Source organism: Physcomitrium patens, chromosome 22, assembly GCF_059467195.1.
Source record: "Physcomitrium patens ecotype Gransden chromosome 22, ASM5946719v1, whole genome shotgun sequence".
In the NCBI taxonomy this organism is placed as follows: domain Eukaryota; kingdom Viridiplantae; phylum Streptophyta; class Bryopsida; order Funariales; family Funariaceae; genus Physcomitrium; species Physcomitrium patens.
Window position 1 is genome coordinate 8,220,523 of NC_143431.1, and position 6,000 is coordinate 8,226,522.

The 6,000-nt window shown below is 36.0% G+C and overlaps 1 long non-coding RNA gene across 1 annotated transcript; it reads right to left on the minus strand.

Moving 5' to 3' along the window:
• Positions 1-662: 662 nt before the first annotated feature.
• On the minus strand, positions 663-1,798 carry LOC149986636 (uncharacterized). The gene is made up of 2 exons (XR_016500128.1): positions 1,545-1,798; positions 663-1,253 (listed from the first exon to the last, which is right to left on the minus strand). It is a non-coding gene; the product is annotated as an uncharacterized LOC149986636 (long non-coding RNA).
• Positions 1,799-6,000: the final 4,202 nt, after the last annotated feature.

The window sequence follows — 6,000 nt, forward strand, 5'->3', positions numbered from 1 at the left end:
TAACCATTATTATTATTTATTATTACTTATTATTTATTATATTTAATTTTAATTTTAATTTTAATTTTAATTAATTTTCATCCATTAACATAAAATTATTTGTGAGTGTTTTTTCATCCTCAAATGACTTCTCATCCATTTGTAAGCTTAAATTCCATCTATAATTAAATAATTTATCCTTTATTTAATTTCCATCCAAATAAAACCCATCTACTTTTAACCTAGTTCTAGTTTTGATTATTTTATTTCTTATCACTTCCAACCAAAAGCTATCCTAATCGGTGTCACCCGCCCTGGATTCTTCACCGACCTGGTGGAGTTCGCTTTTGTCTGCTACACTCCGCTTAGTCACTCTACCGCCTGGTCACCGGTTGAAGGAAGCCACCACCGTCGTCCACTTGTCAGATCACAGCAACCAACTTGAAGATAAAAAAAAAATAAAACCCGTACCAATCGATATAATAAGGTGCCCAATGCACGAACAAATCTACCAATTCCACACTCCAACTCGCAATGGTGGCAGATTTCAAGTTCGAATCAACACCTTGGGTGTCGACATGGCAGCTACAACAGTTATGACTAAATAGCTTGCTTCCATGTGTTTTTTTATTTTTTATTTTTATTTTTTTATATATAGATTAACACCGATTCAAGCCAAAGCGCAAGATCAAGTATTTTATTTTATTTTATTTTTCTCTTTTTTAAAATCCTAAGTATCAATCTGGGCCTTACGGAGTTCTAATATCGACCCTGCATACAGGCCAGGACGGTGATATGGAAAAAAAAACCATACTAGCAGCAATTGATCTACCTCTAGCAATTCAACTACTCTACAACAGTGCAACCCTCGGCACAAAACAACGAAAAGACTTCAGCAAATGTCTCCATGATTTCACAAAATCATGAGTTCCCAAGATGCGAAGCTTAATACTTGAACATTGTGATCAGGGTCGGGTCGCATTCTCGACCCGTGCACCATCCAACCGCAACCAGGAACGTCATTCTTTCTCCTTTACCTCGACTTGCAACAATAGAATAACGTCAAGGATTTTTTGCACTCCAGTCGTTGGCAGTTCAACTCACCTTCTTCTTCCTATTGTTTGCTGAATTCGCTTCACCCTCTTGCACTAAGTGTATGCTACTACTGTCCAATTTGAAGTTTGATAAACGATTTAGAATGTTGTTGTCGTCGTTCGCTACTTAGATTGACCTAGGAAGAGAAGTGCTCCCGCTAGATTTGTTTAATTTGATCCCTACTAGCCAAACAACCATTTCAAAGATCGGCAGCTATTGATCAGATATCGACAACCATGCCACCACACGTACATTTTGAGAAAAAACAAGATGCCGCCTGAGAGCACCCCAAGAGCTCCATGGTGCAGGAGGACAAAACACACCACATAGTCGATCGGAGCATAAAAGCACACCCATAATGCCCTTGATGAAGGAACACAAACCCCAAAAACAAACCACCAGAAGCACTGTAACAGTCAGAGCCCGAAAGAACATAACAAAAAAAATCAGAACAAGAAGGGAACACTGACCGCAACAACACTGCTATTGTCACCAAAACATTGTAGGATCGAAGAACTCAAACCATCGCCACACTGTCGTCAATAACGCGAGCCACCACCAGCCAAACTCCAGTCGACCGCAGTTGAATCTCCGCCACGCATAGACTTTGAATCGGCTATCGCATGGAAGAGAAAAAAAAGAAAGAAAATACAAACAACAATGCTGGTCTCTACCGCAACACTGCCGAATTGGGGAGGAAAGCAGAATGCGGCCGGGGTTCAAAACTACCTCGGACTCCAGCAGCCTCCTCCAAGATATCCAGCTGGCATCCATCCGGCTGCTAAAGATTCATCCTAGTCTTTTCTTTTTCTTTTTTTCTTTCTCTCTCTCTTTAATTACCTCGTGGAATTTATTCCTAGAAAGAGGAATAATGTCACAAATATACATATGTATTCTAATGAATACCTATATGATTAGGTAGAAATAGATAAAAATGAATAAAAGCAAGTTAGTTATATAATATCTTCTAGATAAGCTTTCTAGAAACTTCATAGATGTTGCTTAGACTTTACATACATTTGTAGTTGATTAGAAGGTTAGAAACTTGGTCAACAAGTTAATCACATGTTGGTAGCTTGGAGAACAAGTTAATTATGTGGCGCACTTATAGAAAACTTGCCTTGCAAGTTAAAATATGTGTTTTGTAAAGTCAACACGTTTTTGAGGTCTTATAGGATATTACCATATAGCTCCTAGTTAAGAGTATATATGGAGGCAAGAATGAAGCCTTCTTTATTCTTGTCAATGTCTTTTTAGTCCTTAGTCTTATTTCAAGACTTTCTAGTCTTCTTGTTTTTGGCAATAGCCATTCTAGTTCAATATTGAAGATGATATAATATTGAACTAGAATGGCTATTGCCAAAAAATCAAAGATGATATAATATTGATCACCCATTAATTACCTCTTTTGCTTAATGCTGCCAATGATAACATCATGAAACTCCTTCTTTGCAATTCGCAAAATCTCTTTCGATGTGAATTCCACCTTAGCATTTAATATACGTTCTTTCAACACCCCTTTTAAATTAGTTGCTGCTTCAATATCAGAAAGTAACTTATAAGCAATTCATTTATCTTTATCTTTTGTCTACTTTCTTTTTTCTTCCAATGATGTTGAAGTATCTTTTATAGGCAATTCTAGTGAAACTGCCTCACGAGCCTCGTTTCCTCGAGTCTGCCTCTTAGAAGAATTTCCTTTTCTTGTATCATCAAAATTTCCTTGTCTCTTTTCTTCCATCAAGGCTTTATGTTGGCTCTTAGCAATATATGCATGAATTGAAAGAGACTCAACAGGATCTTTCCAACCTGTTGTATCTCGTATTGCAGCTACAGTCCTCAATAACGCTTTTTGAGGTATTTTTCCCTTTTGCATTGTGGAAATGGTAGAAACCCAAAATTCACTAGTTTCTATACTTCCGCCAAAGTCATCATCTACTCTAGCACTATAACTTGCACTCTCTCGTGTTGCTATTCCATATTCTATTAAGTAATCTTAAACCAATGCTCTCATACATCCTTTGCCAAAATTGATTTGAAGGAGATCCTTTGTATCCTTTAATGTAATCTTTCCATCTTTCCAGTAAATAACTCTTTGCTATATTATATTATTAAATTCATTACAATCCTTCCTAGTATGTGAAGCGCCATCACACCAAATACATCTTTGTACATACCCTTGTTTTGAAACATTCTTCAATTTATTTGTAGAAGTATTTTCTTCAAGTCTAATCAATTTGATTTGCAAATCTCGCATTCCACGTATAATTTCTTCAATCTCCATGTCTCTTTTCTTTGATAAAGATGTCGAAGGTTGAATAGTAGGCATTGTTGGTCGTGTTGTATGTACTGAAATTTTAGATGCTTGTATTGCTTTTGGAATATTACTCATATCCTTCCTCCTTTCTCTTTTTGCAAGCAAATCCTTCTTATTTTCAACATTTTTCCACTTTGTTGTCAATCCTTCATCTTCTTCTTTATCTTCAAGAAGCAACTCCAATTTTCTTTGTAATTCTCTATTAGCAACTTGAAGAAATAATTCAACCTTATTCGGCTCTAATGTCAATTTTTCTACCTTCGATAATTGAGAATACTGCCTTTCAAATTCCCTTAATAGCTCTATTGCTTGTAAATTCTTATTAGGCAGCTCAATCCATTCCAGAAATAATTTCATAATAACCCGATTAGTGTCCTCCAAGAAATATTTGTCTTTTAATGGATGTAAAAAAATCTCCCATGAATTTCCATAATGCTCCATAATTGAGGTAATATGCTTTCTTATCTCCGGTATCATGGCTAGTCCAAATAATTCAACCATCTTCTTCTCAGAAATCCAATTTAATTCTATTTCTTGAACATAACATCTTAAATACTTTGAAATATCAAATAGGTCAATTTTATTGACCACTGCTTGCAAAGCTTTGGTTGCTAAAGCTTTCTTACAATCATTGCTTTGTTGTTGCTATATAGATAATGATAAGGCTTGAAACATACTAGCAATGGATGGATCTATGTACATACTTTGTCCTTTAGAAGAAACTCTACCAGAAGCTCCACTCAAAGCTCCTTCCAAAGATCCTTCAAAATTTTTATTCTTGTTCTCTATAAAATAAAATGAAAATAAATGAAATCCAATACCTTCTACCTCAAGCTTTCACGTCGGGTTCACCACTTATGTCGTATTACATATTATCTTACTTGAGAACGCACATGACATCTGGCTATGGAAGATAAAACAATGTTTTACAAGTATCCGAGTAGGCTAGTGGGTTTCAACTATCTAAATACAAACTATTTCGGATTTCAATGTAAAAGCTTAATACCATTATAAAATACTTAGAAATATTATTTTTAATAACTTCAAGATATTATAAGTACAAGTCTTTTGTTATTTGTTAGTTTTATTTTTTTATTATTTTATTTTTATTTTTATTTTTATTTTTAAATCCTAATCCTAGAGAGCGAGCTTTGGCAAGCTATAATTCTCAATCTAACCGTCTGATTGTTGTAAACTTCTACTACTAGTGTCTTTGCAAGCCTTCTACATGTCCAAGAAGTTTCAATCGAATATAACTTATAGATTGCAAGAAAATGCCATAAATCTACACTGATGTATCTTGATTGCCGCCTCGAAGTCCTCGACTTACTACGCCAAAAGTCACCTTATTCCAGTTAGTAGATCTCCAGATATTACAAAAATCCTAAACAATCCCAATCTGCCAACTTCTGATATTTTTTTATGCTAATGGTCAAATAACCTCTATCTGTTCCATGAGATTAACACAAATTTTTGCATGCACTCGGCATACTTAATTCTCTAGACACCTATAAATTTCAACTGTAGAAGTTTCTTCAATTTCACAAAACAATCAAGACTATCAGCCTTAACTTTATTGCAAAAAAAAATCCAAATCACGAATACAAACACTGACTTTCAACAACGTTTGCCAAAGTTCTTCCAAACCCTATGAATCCAATTCTACACCTTTCGGAGGAGCTTGAAACTAGCTCTTCGATTTCAAAATCTTGATCTCCGAATGCCCCTTTCTTTATCCTCTCCTCCCTTTTAACTCCGTGTGGTCCCATTTTCTCCCGCCGTGGACTCCGAATTAGAACAGCCGATGGTGCTTCCCCGGAATTCTTGTCTCTGAGAGGATCTTTCTATGGAAAGGATATTTTCTCCGAAACAGCATAGAGAATGGAACAACTTGAAATGGAACTGAAGCCTCTGTATTCGGAACGTCATTAGGTTGCCCAACCAAGTCAGGTCTCATATTGGATAAGAGGTCCATACCAGGACCTGGATTGGATGTCCCCGTAATTGGATCAAATTGGCCCTTCACATCAGACTCACCCGAATATTGAATTGGTCCTTTCTCGTTTTGCCGACTCCTGGTAAGAATGGCTCGGACTCATTCTACCCGATTTATCGAAGAATCTTGAGGACCTTGATTTATCTCCTCAATTTTTTCTTGACTTTGGATCTGTTGATCCCGTTTATTGAAATTAGATGGAACTTATATTGCTGATAAGTATGACTTGACTGCTTGCAGTTCCTACACACTAGTGTGTAATCATCATTGGCTTTGGGATTAGAACATTTACTGGCATAATCACCAACCTGTCTGCAATGAAAATGACGAAGTGGTCTTCTTGCACTCCATCATGCATATTAGGTGTCTCCACTGGTATATACCTATTAGGCTTGTTCCATGTAGGGTTGGAAAATGATCTTGGTTGTCTCGTTGGTACGGAGGGTACTTGATTTGATGACGCCAGTGGGGTGACATTAATTGACCCTAAATATTGGCATTAGAATTGGCCATTGTTTCTAACATCCAAGATGACTAAATATTAATAATATCTTTTTTTATTTATATTTTCACCATATAGACGTGTTATAACATGACAACATGAAATAAGGGGTAG